General features: G+C 41.2%; 1 protein-coding gene and 1 long non-coding RNA gene across 2 annotated transcripts in view; one reads left to right on the plus strand and one right to left on the minus strand.

The window, feature by feature from the left end:
- LOC146974478 (leucine-rich repeat neuronal protein 4) overlaps positions 1–16,548 on the plus strand; it is a 236,219-nt gene that overhangs the window by 67,538 nt on the left and 152,133 nt on the right. The window lies entirely within an intron of this gene.
- LOC146974481 (uncharacterized) overlaps positions 1–16,548 on the minus strand; it is a 42,153-nt gene that overhangs the window by 9,795 nt on the left and 15,810 nt on the right. Inside the window, exon 2 of the long non-coding RNA XR_015037609.1 lies at positions 10,863–10,916. This is a non-coding gene — a long non-coding RNA (uncharacterized LOC146974481). The remainder of the gene's footprint in view (positions 1–10,862; positions 10,917–16,548) is intronic.

Below are 16,548 nucleotides of genomic sequence, written 5' to 3' on the forward strand. Positions count from 1 at the left end.
ACTCCACTAGAGAGGTATTCTAACAAATCAAGTGCACTTCAGCGCATTTCAGTTTAAATTCGAAGCTTGTGCCACCACTTCTTTAGCCCAAGTCTTACTACAAGCACCCGCATTATCTTCGGCTTGCATGGTTTCAGCTGATACAGATCCGAGACTGACCATTCTCAAGTCACAAACTGAATAGTGAATATGAATATGGCACCTTATCAATTTTACACAAATTCTTAACCAATGGCAAAGTCAATACAAATGTATTTGATTTACATAGACAGCACTGAGTGGGAACCATCAATAATTAAATATGCTTAAGTATGTGGAGCCACTTGTAGCCTATCTGCTGCTACTCTGTGAATTGCCTTCGTGCAGTGTAAAATCAACTATGCATATTGCTACCTATATCATTAGTTTAACTTCATCAATCATCTTCTGTCCATTTCTTGGCTGCTGCACACTCCAGCCTATTGACTCTGCAGCCTCAGCACAAGGCCATCAATTTCATCCATCCACTCACCCATCCATCTCCAAACAGACAGGTGCTTCATGTTAAAGCGCAGAGGGACTGCAGGCCCAAAGTTTAAATAAGGAACATTTAAGATATTTCTAAAACACTATTCAAAATTTTAAATTAGCTCATTTCCTCTGTTACAAATGATTGTTTTCATATAAACGTGACTCCATGAACTAATTTTTATCTGCCAAGCCTGAGTACAAAACTCAATAAACAAGCCGGTGTTCCTACTTTGTGAAGCACCAGGGCCTGATAACAATATAAAATCCGTCTTTCACATTTTTCAATTAGACAAGGATTTCAGATTCATGTTCTTCCCTGCATTCTCTCAAACTGCATGTGCAATGAGGAAATACCATGGGATTATTATAAATATCACCAAAATATCAACCCAAAGCTTACATCCACATACTGTAAACTGTTTTAAAAGATTCCTCTCTATTGCACGCTGAGAGGTTACAACACATACTGTAAACTTACAATACTTACAACGCATGGTCATACCCCGTGTGTGTGTATATACTTTCTAATAGATGCCACATTCACAATTAACAGCTATGTCGGTGTTAACTATGACACCCTGGAGTTCATCAATAAAGAAAAGCTGGTATAGAGATTTTCCAGTGCGAGTCTGTCTCTTCGAAAAGTAAGGGTTAGAGATGGGCCTCCCCACTTTGGGGCCCCTTTCCTGTACATGCACACGGGTTGTTTAAGGACACAGTGAACCAGGCTACCCGATCTAGGGAAGGGGCCAGGCAGGGGGAACAGTGACGGGACGGCCAAGTGGAAGAAATTCTCATGGAATCCTAAGAGCTCAAGCTGCTGGCTTAATGCTAGAGGGAGTAGAGAGCGCTGGAAGAGAGAGACGGGATTGGCTGATGTAAAAATAGAGGGAGGGGCTTGTTCCCCAGGAGGAGAGTAGGATAGATTCATGGACTCTGCCAGCAGTAAGGAGAAAAAAGAATAAAAGGTTGTTGGAGGGGGGGGGGGGCACAAGTGTATTCAAACATGACATTTTCTTATTGTAAAGTTACAGTACGAACGAGAGACGCGACAAAGAATCTCTTATTGAACCCGCGAGTCTGAAAGGCGAGGTCTTATAATAAACAAGTATCATTACTGAGGATTTTCAAACAAAACTCCAGATTCTGGATCAAAGCGGAGCAGGTTTCAGTTCTCCAGTTATACATGACAATCTTCACATCTGCATTCTTGGCTGGAATAGGAGCTGCCACACAGACCTTCTCCTATTGCCCTCTCCCAACCCTTCTCCATTTTCTTCTCCCCTTGTTACCTTGTCTCCCCCTCTCCTGCGTTCCTCTCCTTCTGTTGCTCCCCTTTCTGTGTGAGTGTGTCTGGGTCCTGCTGGAGAGGCTTTGTCTGTGAACACTGGAGCCCGGACCGGCCCACGGGGGCCAGATCCATGAATACCCACACTGTGAGAGCCGCTCTTTCACTTCACACCACTTTCTCTACTGGAATGCCTGAGCAGTGAGGTAAGAAACACATGCGCGCACTAGTCACGTGCACACACACTCACACACCAGCATACAGTACAAGTGCACACACATTTTCTCACTTTTTCTGCCTTACACACACACGCGCGCACACACACACACACACACACATCTACCACACTTTACACACAAACTGAGTGAGTCATGCAGTGATGAAAAGCCAGTGTTTTGTGTGTGAACCCTCTCACCCTGGACTCACATCCTGAGAGCCTTTCTCCTCCATCAGTCCCTGCCAAGCTCTCCCTCTAATTAAAGACCACTGGGTCCAATAGCATTGGCCCAGCTTCCCCCAGACCATGCCCCTTCCCCAGCTCATAGAGGTCCTGAGCAGAGTAGAGTCTATGTGGAATGTGAATGACTGTGGTGATTAACAACTTCTCAGGGTTTCTAATTCCCCAGTTAATGGTGTGCTTGGCCGCAAGACCCATGCCAGCTTTATAGAGGCTGGCCTAATAGATAGACTTGAGCTGACAAGGGATAGTCTACAAAAGTATCTCAAAAGACACTTGAATTGTTTGATCTGTTTTTTGTTTTGTTTTGGACAATATCACTGCGTAGAATGATAAAAATCTTCACCAAGATAAGGAGGTGTACAAAAATAATGGGCACAATCTGAATTAACAGTGCTTCTCCACTTGATTGGTTCATATTATGTTGTTGGAATTCATATGAACTGACTGTGAGATACATATAGTGCTGAATATAACTTTTGCCTACACTTGTATCTAATTAAGACACTGAAGGAGGGGCTCTGCAGGTAATAGGTATGTGATGTCCAGTTGCATAATACTTTGTGTACTGTCAGCTCCGTCAGTTTGAATGTGATTTTTTTTGTTGTTGCTGCAGGACTTTACAGTAGCAGACAAAGCAGCCAACAAGCCAAGCATGCAAGGAAGAGACGACTCCATCTGTGTGCAATGTATGCTTCAACTGTGATTGGATTCATTCATTCTGTTCAACTACTATTTTAGAGGGCAAATTTTGCCACGATTTTATTTGCATAAACATCTCAGTCAATCATGCAGAACGTTTGTGCAACTACGCATCAAATAATTGAGGTCAATCTGGGCGATCTTTATCTATCTATCTATCTATCTATCTATCTATCTATCTATCTATCTATCTATCTATCTATCTATCTATCTATCTATCTATCTATCAAATAAAGAAAACAAAATAAGGGAAAATCTAACATAATCAACACAGTGACTATTTTGTTCCTAATATTACGGAATTGCATTAAGTCGTATACAGCAGTAAAACTTATATTATCTCAATAAAAATTCATTATTACAGGTAAAAAGTCAAAGCAGTGACCAAGCGTTAAGAAAAAATGCTACAAAAGCAGCGGAGCTCAGACTGCCACAACTGATCCACAGGAACTCATGTAGACATACAATATACAGTCTTACAGGACACCATCAAAGGAAGCGTTGTATAGCTGTACAGCTGTCACACACATTTAAAAACGTGTTGGTTCCCTTGATTAAGAAAGCCTTTGTATGACTGACAGGCTGCTCAGCCTCTCACAGCATGTCATCATAGTTTACATTGCTTTTCACAGCAGACCACCTCCCCTTTGCCCAAAATTGGATTGGCAAACCCAGAGCCAGGCTTGAAAACCTCCGTTCAGAAACCTGTGGCTGATGTCACAGACGCTGTATCCTGTAGTGCCTCCAGTCTGTGGTCACACCCTTCACCCTCAACAAGTTCCTCTTTTTCATTTTGGACATCCCTCTCTTGAAGTCATTCTCATAAACAATTTACCGAGCAGCTCTGGTTTGGAAAATGCCAAACATTACACAGACATTGCCAGACTCTTACACATGTCTGCAGTGGAGGAGGAACAGGACAGCCAATCATCTGAATTTATGAGATGGCAGTAATTAGTCTGAAAGAATGAGTCGCAGTCAATGACAGCAAACAAGTGCCAATTAACGTTTGCAACTAGCTTTTCTCAGGCAATAACAGTTCATTGACTTGAGCTACTGTACCTGCATCCTGCAAATAAGTAGCAATGCTAATTTGATTTAGTCATTAATTCTGAAAATTTACATATGTCTGAGCCTCTGATTCTTGATGAGGTGCAGTTAAGGCCATTATTACTTAAACCCATCACCAAGGAGATGTATTGATTGAGGCGAAAAGAGGAGGACTGTTTTAATTTAGCCTGAAGACGAACAGTGCGCTTAGAAAAAATCTCTCTTAGATTATACATAGTTATTCCTGTGGTCATATTTTGTTGTCCACCAGTATAAATGAAGAGACACGTTGTAAGCAAATATTTGTGCTAACAGACCACAAACGCTACTGGTCAATGGATGGTGGCTTCCACAGATGATTTCTCCTCCCAAGATATAAACCAACCTAACATCATCTCCCTCTGCCTGTGATTTGTTAGCAATGTGTACGCTCTTCCATCGCATTATCCCTTTGTCCTTGAGTGGACTGGAACTTTTTTTTTTATATATACAAGTTATTTTTTATTATTTTATTTTACTTGGCAAAGTAAAGATGTTGTCATTTGTTTTCTTTGATTTTGTGATGTTTGCTTTCTGTGATTTTCTTTGTTTGATTTTGTCAGTTTGTTTTGTTTTATTTCTTGTGTTGGCCTTGACCACCCTGAAGCCAATCTTAGCTCCATCTCTTTTTTTTTCTTTTTCCCCCATCCCATTATAAATAAATACAATATATTCTGCCATCTGTCTCTGTGGTTGTTTGGGACCTTGGAGAAGATAGGTCTATTTCATATTACAGCTTAGGCTTGGAACCCCTTTATCTTTTCTAAATGTGATGTGTGAAAAGTATGGTAACTGTTTTTTTCTTTTGCTGCGTGGGGAAATGGTTAAAATGAAATTCAGCAGCTCATTTGCTTTGGTAATGTTTGCAAACATTGGATAAGAAGATTTGATTTTTAATTGCTAAAACAAAGCTGAGGGGATAATTCTGTTACAAGTGGGCTCTAATATTCCACAAGAATTAGGTGCAAGGCAGAATCTGCAATGACGACAATAAGGCTGTCACTACAACTGACGAGATATGCAAATGTGAAAAAAAAGAGTTAACTGACTTGGTGGAAGAGTTTGCAGTAGATTCCAATGAGTTTCCGCATGTTTATGTAAAAACAAAGCCTTGACAGAATGAGGAAAAGGAGGGTTTAGTCTAGAAAGTCCTCTCAAATAAAAACAATGTGTTACAAGTTAACGCCCATATAATTAACTATTGAGTTTCTACAATGTTATAATCCTTGTTCATCTCCCTCAGATTCTTAAAGTGTATGTTCAAGCTTTCAACATATTGTATTTTTTGAGCTTCTATCAAAAAGAAAAATGTATTGCAACATTCTTCGGGCTTCACTTAACAGATACTGAAAATTCACTTTATTTTGTTGTAAAAACATCAGTTTTTGCTACCAACAGAGCACAATTAGTGTCACTGAACTACTGACCCACAGTTGAAGAAGAGCACAGATGAATGACTCAACACAGTCTGTGGACTCTCTATTGAAGAAAGTCTTTGTTTCAAAAGCAGTAAATCAAACAGCTCTGTTGGGTGTGTCTCTCCAATACCAATAGGGACATGATTCAGAACAGTGGAAATCCATTATGACCAGGCAAAACGTTCCGGCAATCAAGTGACTGGTGTGAGTGCGTGTTTATGGTGCTAGGGTGTGTAGACACCACTGGTTTCCTGGACTATTGTGTCTGTGTTTGTCTGCTGACTCAGTTGCACTTTCACTTGTGGTAAGAACAAGAATCTAACTACAATTCCACCACAAACACTCAGCCTGAATCATATCCTCCTTGACCACACACACGCAAACACACAAAATCTGGGAGCATGACGAATATCTTTCTCGTGCAGTGTTGAGGATGCAGAGAGATTCACCCAAGTTGAAGCCGAACTGTACCGTCCTTATTAGCCTCTCCAGTGCTCACACAAACTCACACACATTAAGTCATGGACTATAGCTGGGAGGGAGGGAGGGAGGGACAGAGACTGACAGTGGTTAGACGTCAGTCTCTCTCTTCAGTGGAGAACAGAAGTTGCACCTGACAGTCACATTCCTAATACCCTCATTATGCATAGACCCGTATGACACTGTCATCACACTCAGCTTCAGAGCGAGAAGTGTTAAAAAGGGAAAAAAAAGAAGAAAAAAAGGAAATCATACATGAAACAACTTGTCATTAGTTTAAAAAAACAACCCTCAAATGCAGATTTTAAAACCAGAAAATACAGAAGCTGTATCCAACTGAAACCACATTAAAAAAGGAGATCTATTCAAGATAATCAAGACAGCAAATACTTGATGAATCTACCAGTTTCAAATTGCCTTGTTACAGAAATCTGCGTCAAAGACCACATCTCCAAACAGTTCTGTGATTCAAATTGTGCTGAAAGGTAATGCCAGTTGATCCTGGTTATCAGGCAGATTTCCTCATGTTTCAGTTTATCTATGGTGAGGGGGAATACTGTATTTTTCCTTTGTCTTTTTCAGGTCTTTGTGAGTTGAGGTGGTGAGACAAGAATTTAGAAAAAATCGGATCATGCCCAGTGAAAAGAAAAAGAATCTCAGGTATGCCGCAGCAATCCCAGCAGTGGTTTCAACAACAATTAGAAAAAAACAATGACCTAAATTCATTGAGTGAAATTCAGGCAGAAAATATTGCAATGGGATTGAATGACTAATGTGTAAAACATAGTGGTATTATGTTAAAAACATTCAGACTATTATTGTATTTTGTACCATTTCAATGCATTATTTGATTAATGTGACTGATGTAAAAGACAATGAACCAATTTAGCATATAAAATGTAATTTTATCAGAAATTAAGGTGAGTAAAAAATATTAAAAAGGACATAAAAATATGAGATGAAATGACTGGTTATCACAATATCAAAGCTTAATTTATGAACTTAAAGAACTCATATAAATCTCTCATGAAAGACTTGTGCAAACATACAGGAGTCTGAATAATGAATTCTTGAAATGACAATATTTACAATTGGACTTGGGCACTATAATGTCAATCAATCTGTCTATGCTCTTGCCATAATTTGGGTAACAGACTATGGGGACTGCAAACGTTATATTATATTCAGCTTTGTCTTGGCAGAGGAAAGCCCAAACATAATGCTGGTGAGTAATCATTGCAGTGGCATCAACTTCACAACAGACTTACTCCTCATTTTAACTTCTTCAAACACAAATACTTGGATTATTTGTCTAGTTATATTTCAAATACACACTAAATCCAGTGCATTGGACCCTACCTCAAAGAAATTGGTTCCCCCAGATTTAACACAAGCTCAGTGAACAGGTTGTTGAGAAGTTGAGGAAATTTAATCCTTTATCCAAGTGGCTACTTCTGTACGGAACTGAAGAAGGATTCGTCAGAAAAGGACTCTTTTTGGAAATTAAGAAGGTGCTTAATATGCTGGACACCATCATCATTTCATGATAAACATTAGAGAGCTCTAGAGTAAACTTATCTCTGCTCATTTTGCACATGTTTTATTGAACTGAGCTGAAATGTTCAGACAGGAGAGAAGATCTGTATAAAAAAACAAAAACATTTGGACTGTATGCTTTGATGTGCACGTCTCAGATAGTCCTAAACACTCAGGAGTCTGTTGAGATCGTCTACTCTTATCTCTGCATGAAATATTTGTCACATACTGTCGATGGGTTATTTACAGTACAAGACTGCACGTACCTACACAAGGACAGACAGATGGTTGACAACATAGGATTGTATCCATCTTAGATCATGTAAGTGAAACAAACCTGTGTCTTCCTGATGTTTGTGATGTGCACACTATGACTAAGCATCACTTAATGACAACCAACGACAAGCACGGAAAAGTAAAACCTGTCGACGATCACCAGTCATCTGAGCCCCCTCCCCCCAAAAGAAAAAAACCTTTCATTAAATCCAGAAACAACAGCAACAAGGGAAGGATGACAGGTACAGCAGAGTGCAGACTGATAGAGCGGTCCAGTGCTGGCTGACCACTGCTGTCTGGCATGTGTCTGCAGCCATTAAGATCGTACTGCCACACTGTGTCAGACAAGGTAATAGACTGTTTTTCTGCTGTGACCGGCTTGACAGACACTGGAGGTGAAAAGCCAAATCCTCAGGGTTGCTTCTTTAACAATTGACAGGGCTGATATACAAGTTCGGTACAGTAACAAGAAGGTGGCAGGTGGTGAGTGTTATGTACCTAATGGGATGTATGAATCTTTCACAAAGTCCAGACTCCACTCACCGTATCCTCAACTGAAGGCAGCGACTGCTTACTGATCTTGTTTGTATGAATGGATGTGATCCATACTTCTAGACAATCATATGATCACATCTCAGATGAAGGTGCAATCCAAAGTTGAAATTTAAAGGGGATGATATTCAGACGGCAACAGGCCATCCCCTCTCATCATTGCTTTGGGAGGTGATAAGTGCAATGTTGCCATTCACAACCTAAATTGTATTTACCATATGTGGTTTGAGATATCGTACGTAGCTCTGAATGAATACTACAGGAACACCTGCAGTTAGGAAATATATGATATCATTATGAATGTCTAACATTACCAATGGTTGTTTTGTTTGTAATTATATGAATTACTACCATCTAATAATTGATTACCTATGTTAGCTGTGAGCTGTGTTACTACAATGTAATTTTGTCATCTCAGTCGAGTGCAGAACACTATACTTTTTCCACTTTTTTTTTTTTTTTTACACTACTACTGCTGCTTTCTTTGCTGCAGTGCTCTGTGATTGGTTGAATACATGTGTCAAGTCACTTCAGTGCTGCCTGGATAAGGAGTATTATTGGCTGGTGCTCCAACCCCACTCCACCCTCGCCAACCACCCACCTCCTCAAGCAATGGCGTAGATGAGTGGCCAAGCAGATGTGTGCATCAGGTGGGGCTGCACTCCTAGGGAGGAGAAGGAGGAGGAGGAGGAGGAGGAGGCACTCGAGGCCACCCAAGGTAACAGAGCACCAGCATGGGGACAGTAGAGCAACTAGACGCCTTTCACTGCCCTTAATAAATTTTCATTCACAGAGCGGGGATGCCATGGAAGACTATACTGTCTCCGTCTCAGTTTCTGCAGTGAAAAACCACAAGGAAACCTATTAAGGAGAAAGGATTTATATAAAAAAATCTATTCATTTAGACTTGCAAATGTTGTGATGTACTGTACTTTATGATGATCAGAAACTAGATGTTGCAGTAATCTATAGCACAACACAAAACATATTCATCTTCATCAATCTTTAACCCACTCATTTCAGAGAGGTTAAACTCATGAGCTCAGTCTCATTCACCCATCATTCATCAGCTCACATCAAAGCTAAGTAGCATTATTGAAGCTGGCTGGCATCATACATCCACCTTAAAAGTGACAAAGTGAAAAACCGATTGCCGTTTACGTGCAGTTTACATCTGTGCCCTGAAAGAATTTGAAGTGGCAATCATTAAGATTTCAGCCTTGGTTGACTTGGTGGCAGAGGTAGTTACTGGGGGTAATGGCAAATAGCTTTTAACACCAGTCACATAATTGTGGCAGCAGAAAACAAACTATTGTGCCTTTGGTAAATAAGTCTGGCAGCAATTGGACTTTTTCATCCATTCAGTGAGCAACCATGATCTGATTTTATGCTGCACACGGCATGAGTGTGCGAACAGCAGGGCACACTGAAAGTAGTTACCTGGCTGAGAAGTTGGAGGTAGGCAGCCTGTCGCCTGCAGCTCTCCATCTAACAGCTCAATGTAGCTGCCCCTTCTTGTTCCATTACTCTGCAATATTTCAACCTGATCTGCTGTCAGGACATGACCATTGTCTTTGCAGTAGATGGTTTTTTGAATGACAGCTGAAAGTGCTGAGCTCTTACTCAGGTAGGCTAGATCAATGGTTTTAATGTGAAGCTGAACTGAAATGTTTTTATCAAGTATACACACACACACACACACACACATATATATATACTGTATATATATATATATATATATATACTGTATACTTGATGAAAATTGTCATATAAGTGTATTCTATGTAAAACACAATGATGCAGCTGTGACAAATGATGTTTATATGAAATACCATTATACAATAACACAAACTACAAACATCAAAACGAATTAGCATTTGAATTCTGGTCAAAAACAAATTTTGTGAGGTCACCGTGACCTTGACCTTTGACGGAAAAAATTCAGTTCATCCTCGAGTCCAAGTGAATGTTTGTGCCAGATAATGAAATTAACTGGGGTTCCTGATATATACGTATCCACAGGAATGGAGCAGACATGTGGTCACTGTAACCTTGACTTTTGACCAAAAGTTTATCATCTTTAAGTTCAAGTGATTTTTTTGTGCCACATTTGAAGAAATTCCATCAAAACGTCTCATCATGTTCACGACAATGCGACAGACAACACGCAAATATAAAGCCACTGGCCACAGCTGTCACCAGCAAGAAGGCACAAAAAGAAATTTGGGTCATGCTCATGATACGAGTCCCTTCATGTGGTGTTCTGCCATAAACCATTGACATAAACAGCAGCAACACCAGACAAAACAAAAACACAGACATGCACAGCATACAACAAAGGTGAAGTGGCCATCGACAATCTGTCGTTTTGTCACATTACACCAAACTTGGCAGATAGGAATGTGAAATGTGAGTGGAGTCCCCCCCCCCCACCCCCACCCCCTCTCAACAGTGTTGTGCTAGTATTGTACTGTGTGTGGAGCACACAGCAGTGGGTGTGACTTCCACCTGCAGGTCAGCCCAGGAAGTGAGGCTAAGTAAAGACTCAACTTACCGATTGGGAACATGGTTGCTGCTTTCCATCCATCACAGAGCTTCTTACAGCCACCTAAGGAAGAGATGACGATGATGAATACATAATACGTGGAGCAAGTTGCAGTCCAAAAAGCGTCGGGCACTGGCTAATACCAAAGCTGTAATGTCTGCCTTGTTTTCATTCTGCTGCTTCACATATTTCAGTGCTGATATTGAGTCCAACATTTTGATCAGAGCAAGAGTGGCTGTTTCGCGGAATGAGGTCAGGATTTGGCTCCGAGTGTTATGTAACGCGGTATATGGGCCAGAATAATAGTATTACATATGAGATTGCAGTTCAAATGGGAGTCACAGTGATAAAAGGCAAGCTGATGCAGACTGCGGCAGTGTCTGTGTTTTCAGGCTGTGGCTCTGTGCTCATAACAGACAGACATGCCCCAGAGAGTAGTCCAAGTCTTTTTCTTCTTGCCTCGTTTAATTTTTCTTCTTCCCCATCAGTTTGTGCTCTCCCCTTTCGTCGCCCACACTCTCCTGATCTCTTTCTTACATTTTCTTTTTCTCAAATCCCCTCTTGTCGCCATTGCCACACTTTAATGTTTCTACTTCCCCATTTAGTCTCATTCTGACAAATGGGCAGACAACCAGCCAGACAGACAGACAGACACATAAATCTGACAGATGGACAGAGAGACAGATAGACAGATAAATACACAGATAGTCTCTGTTCATCTCTGTATCAAGGATCTCATTAGGGTCCTGTCAATCTGTCATTGCCACTTCTGTTTTTTTTCTTTTCTTTTCTTTCTTGCTCTAGAAGGGTGGGATATCCGCATTGGTTGCTATGGCACCAGACAGTTCCTCGTTTCCTCAGACAACGGCTAACTGCAATTGTGGGTCTGTGTGTGCATGCGTGCCTTGTGCACGTGCATGTATATGCGAGTGTGTGTGTCTCATCATGTCTAATTGTGTGTGCAACCAATGCAAATATGTGTAAGGCCCCTTGTGTTTAGTGTGATGAGGTGCAGCAAAGTGATAGTCATCAGTGCAGCGTCTGGTTCACTGTGGCCTCACCACAATCAATGACAGAATCCACTTAAGGTTCCTAATCCCTGACAGCTAAGAAGCTGCACCTGATTTCATGCTATGTTTTAAATTAGGTCCTTTATCTGATGACTTGGTTGATTCTTGCAGGGGATATGGATGGGGCATGCAACTATTTGGGAAGAGTGAATTTATATTAGTCGTCAATTTTAGAGTCTCTGCCACGCCTGAGCTATTTTCTCTATTTTGTAAAGAGTGAATCTGTATGACTTCAGAAACTCACATCTTAGGGCATCTTTCATTGTTGACCTGCCCTCTCTCTCCTCTGTTTGCACTCCACCAGAGGGCAGTGTCTGCTTGACACTACGCTATTCCTCTCCCAATGTACCCCCACAACAGTTTAAACAGTGAAAAGAGCTCATTTTCTCAGAAAACACACAGTTGCCTTTTTTTCCATTTAAAAATGTGCTTAAAACTCTGTATGCTTTCATATTTCACCCTCAGCCAAGGCCAGTATCTCAGCATGTCAACAAGGTAGCAATATTAAACACTGGCTGACAGGAAAAAAATAGAAACAAAGCGGGACTCTTAGTCAAGTTTTTTCACAGTGCACTCAAATAATGTGTTTTCATCCAAAAATGTCTAAAACTCATAAAATATTTTCAACAACAATAGGTATCACTCTTTACTCAACATGATGAAATGGATGTAGAAGGGTTAAATTACAGTGACTTGTTAGAGGTCTCTCAAACAAAGAGAAGTTGAAACTGACGAACTACAAGACCTTGCTGCTCTGACAGCTGGGCTGGTGAAGAAAGGGAGCACGTGAGCACTTGTTCATGTGTGTGTTTTTGTGCGTGTGCCTGTTCATGTTTGCATATGTGTGTGTGTGTGTGTGTGTGTATGTGAGGACGCTGTGGTGTTGGGTGAAAGAGGTGTGTTTTTTTCCACCCTGAGGGGCCTCAGGCTGGGGTAGGGCAAGGCGGAGCTTCGGGGAGGCGCAGCATGGGGCGGGCTGTTTCAGCTGAACTCAGTGCACTGTAACAGCACTCGGGGCAGGAGGTCACAGAGTCCAGCAGCATTCCTCCAGAGCGCTGTCTGTTTATACGACTGCCGCTGGGCTGGGGGGAGGTGGCAGCTCTGCATAACTACACCATCAGATAACACTTATTGCTTGCATTTATGTTCATCATCTACCAGGGATATAAAGATCCTTTCTTCATTGTTTCAAATGTTGAGAACTATTCACTTTTTTTTTTTTTTTGCTTAATTGAACCCGTGTATTTTTACTGTGCACAAATCCCAACACTCACAATGGTTTAAGAGTAGACTTAGCCAAAGAAACAGAATTTTGCCTCTGTATAGCCCCAGTCAACACTTTCTTTATCCAGCGATAAAGGCATAGAGATATACCGCAACTGTTCCTCCTTGCTCCTTTGTTTTGTACATGCACAAAGATACTGAGAAACCCCATAGGACTGTATGACCTCAGTACAATGTAGACATTAACAAAACATACATTTTGCGTACTCAAATATATGCAAAATGCTTAGCCAAAATAAACAGAACAGAGCTGAGACTATCTGGACTGGATTGGACTAAAAGGACCACTTCAAACTCCTAAACTGGCCCGTCTTATCAGGTTATTTATGTAGGAATAGCTTGGACATAGCAGGGCTGTGATGCTGCTGGCCTCTCTGCTGGGCTAATCAGGGCTGAACTTTGACTGTACCTCCTCTGTGCTGCTGCTTTCACATCCCAGAGCCTACGAGCCAGCTGGTCAGCTCCAGGGGAGCACAACAGAGATGGGGAGTGACACCCAAGCCCTAGAGAGACAGTGCTCTGACTGTACTGTGGACTAGGGAGGGGGTTATGGCTGTCAAAGGCTCCATTGTTTGACAGGCCAGCATGGTTTCACGTGCAGCGCATGATTCTCGCTGCGGGTCTGAACTCTAGCCCAGTCTGACCTAAACTGTCCAGGAGGATGTAGCTGTGGCCTCCCTGAGAAAGTTAAAGTGTAACCATGTCCGTGTTTTCTCAGGAAAGTGTGTTTATCTAGAGGACCAACACGGAGGCCCTTTTGTTTAACTATGTAGTGAGGCTCGCCCTAAAAGTAAAGCTCTCTGAAACACACAGGAACCAGGTGGCCCTTCTCTGTTCAATTAACTGATATTTAGGTGGAGCCTGCATGTGAGCGCTCAAATGTGTTTGTTTACATGTGCGTAAAAAAATAAATAAATCGGAATGGAGACCTATTATGACATATTCAACAAATCTGTAAGATAAATAGTGAATATCAAGCTGAGATGTTTGATCCTGCTCAGTGCAAATAGCAAACAATGATGAGTGCACCTATAGAGTGTGAAGCAGCTGCAGCCAATTCAATTATCAGGTGCAAAGTTGCACTCTTAAAAAGGGATATTCTAGTATGTTTCAGTCTGTGCTATGGTTATAACAACTTCACATTTGTCAGCCAGTGCAGAGATCAGATGGGAACATGGCTCAGATAAAACAACTTGTAACCAAACTAACCCAAGGATGCTGTGAGTGGACTATTATAAAGGATCATTCTAAGTAGCCTACTTTATTGAAATTCAACAGGAGCGATTATGATAATTGTGTTAAATGCTGGCATGCTCACTTTTATAATGCTGATGACTTAAAGGGGACATATTGTGAAAATATCACTTTTTGAAGGCTCTTTAACATAACATATATTTGGGTGTTTGTCCTGCCTTCTGGCCCCCAAAATGTGGAATTTGCAGGTTCCCAAGGTTGAAATCCACGTGGTTTACGAGCTGTTCCCTCAGTTGTCTTCCAGTGATGTAACTAGGATTCGAATTTGCATAATACCATCCCTACCTGGGACCGGTAGAAGGGGCGGGGCAAGCAGTGGTTCATTTGCATTTAAAGGGACAGGCTCTGAAACCAGCCGTTCTGAACAGGGCTGTTTTGAGAGTATGAAAAGAGAGCTGTGATGTTTGATCCTTGGGGCATTTTGCCCAAAGCATATCACGGATATGTCTTTAAGACACCTGGGAACTATTTTAATTTGTAGAAAGGGGGCGCATAATATGTCTCCTTTAAGTATAATTTTATCATCAATTTTATTACCATAGTGTGTCATTTTCTTTTTTTCAAAAAACTCCAGTAATTATTTCATCGAAACAGAACTAACAGAACTAAAAGGCTAATGTTGTGTTACATTCAACTCCCATCTGTCACACAACTCACTGCCAATACTTTAATACATAAGTCAATATTTTAATACAGCAGTCAAATGTCAGTAAGGACAATGGTATTTGGAAAGACCTCAAGCATTTTAAAGTGAGTCATGGCAATATTACAGTAGTAGAAATACTGCTTCTACTACTCGTAAGCAAGTAGCTTTCAGTGTTGATTAGTGTTAAAGTTTAGTGGCATATTTGCCTACTCATTCTGCACTGCCTCTGTTGCATCCTGGTTTGACTAAACTCATGTCAAACAGCTCTTAACACCACTGAAATGTGCAGCGGCATTTGTCAGGGAAATCCAAACAAGTTCCTTCCAACATTTGCAAATTTGCTACCAATATCGGAGGCGTCATATCATAAGTCGACCAAATGTCATTACCATCCATCGAATATCAGAATCACCAAATAATGTTAATGCCATAAATATCTGTACAAACATTTCATGCAAATTCAAGTAAAATGTTGACAGTCTGTACAGACACACATGGGTATCTAAAAACATCTACAAATGTTGTTATGCAAATGTTAGCCTGATTAATCTCACTGTAATTCATCAATGCAACAATACTAATCACACAAAAATGTCAATAGCTTGTTGGCTACAGTTCCCAGCACAAGTTTGTTTCCCCGTTTCCCCATCCCCCTGTCATGAATCAGGATGTGAATGGAGAGGACATTAAGCATGTCAGCCAAGAAGAAAATGACCTGATACTTCCCTGGAGTACATTTCTTCCTTTTAAAGGTAGAGTCTGAGGGTTTTTGCTCAAGAATTAACGCTAGACTTATACAAATTAAATCTGTCTTAATCATCACCTATGGGCTTCTGGTCCTGTGTGGTGGTGACTGTGTCAGCAGAGCCCCCTCCCCCTGCTTGTATTTTGGTCTTTTGCTTTGTTTTGCCGTGCACGGGGACGCTTCTGAGTGGAGAGTCGTGTTTTCTCTCCAGCCAATGACAGAGCTCAGGCGCTAACACCTGTTAGCTCGACGCTAACTTCTGCCTAGCATTCGCCGTTAGCACCCGCTTCTCAGCTCAGCACAACTGCCCTCCTACTCGTTACAGCATAATTCTCAAGGCTCCCGTTGTCGGTGACGGCCAGGTATCGGTCCGCTGCTCCAGCGCTTCACTCGGACTGTATTCCTTTTCTTTGCAGTCCTGACAACTTCTGCAGCTGCTGCTGTCAGGGGCAGGGACAGGGACAAACTGCAACAGACAAACCTCCAGACTCTACCTTTAAATAATAAAAACACATTTACTATAAATTGAAAAATAACTGAGTTGATTTCTGACTGATGACTTAATGCTTTCACTTAGTGCTTCCAGGTGGACTTTATTTAGCGGCAGAGTGAATTAGTGGTTTACACCGTTACAAATTCAGCTTAAGTAGGACAAAGTAGAGAAGAGTAATATGAAAGTATGCTCTTCAGTGTATG

This window comes from Trachurus japonicus, chromosome 14 (genome assembly GCF_045865225.1).
Source record: "Trachurus japonicus isolate A0001 chromosome 14, Traja_1.0".
Classification (NCBI taxonomy): Eukaryota; Metazoa; Chordata; class Actinopteri; order Carangiformes; family Carangidae; genus Trachurus; species Trachurus japonicus.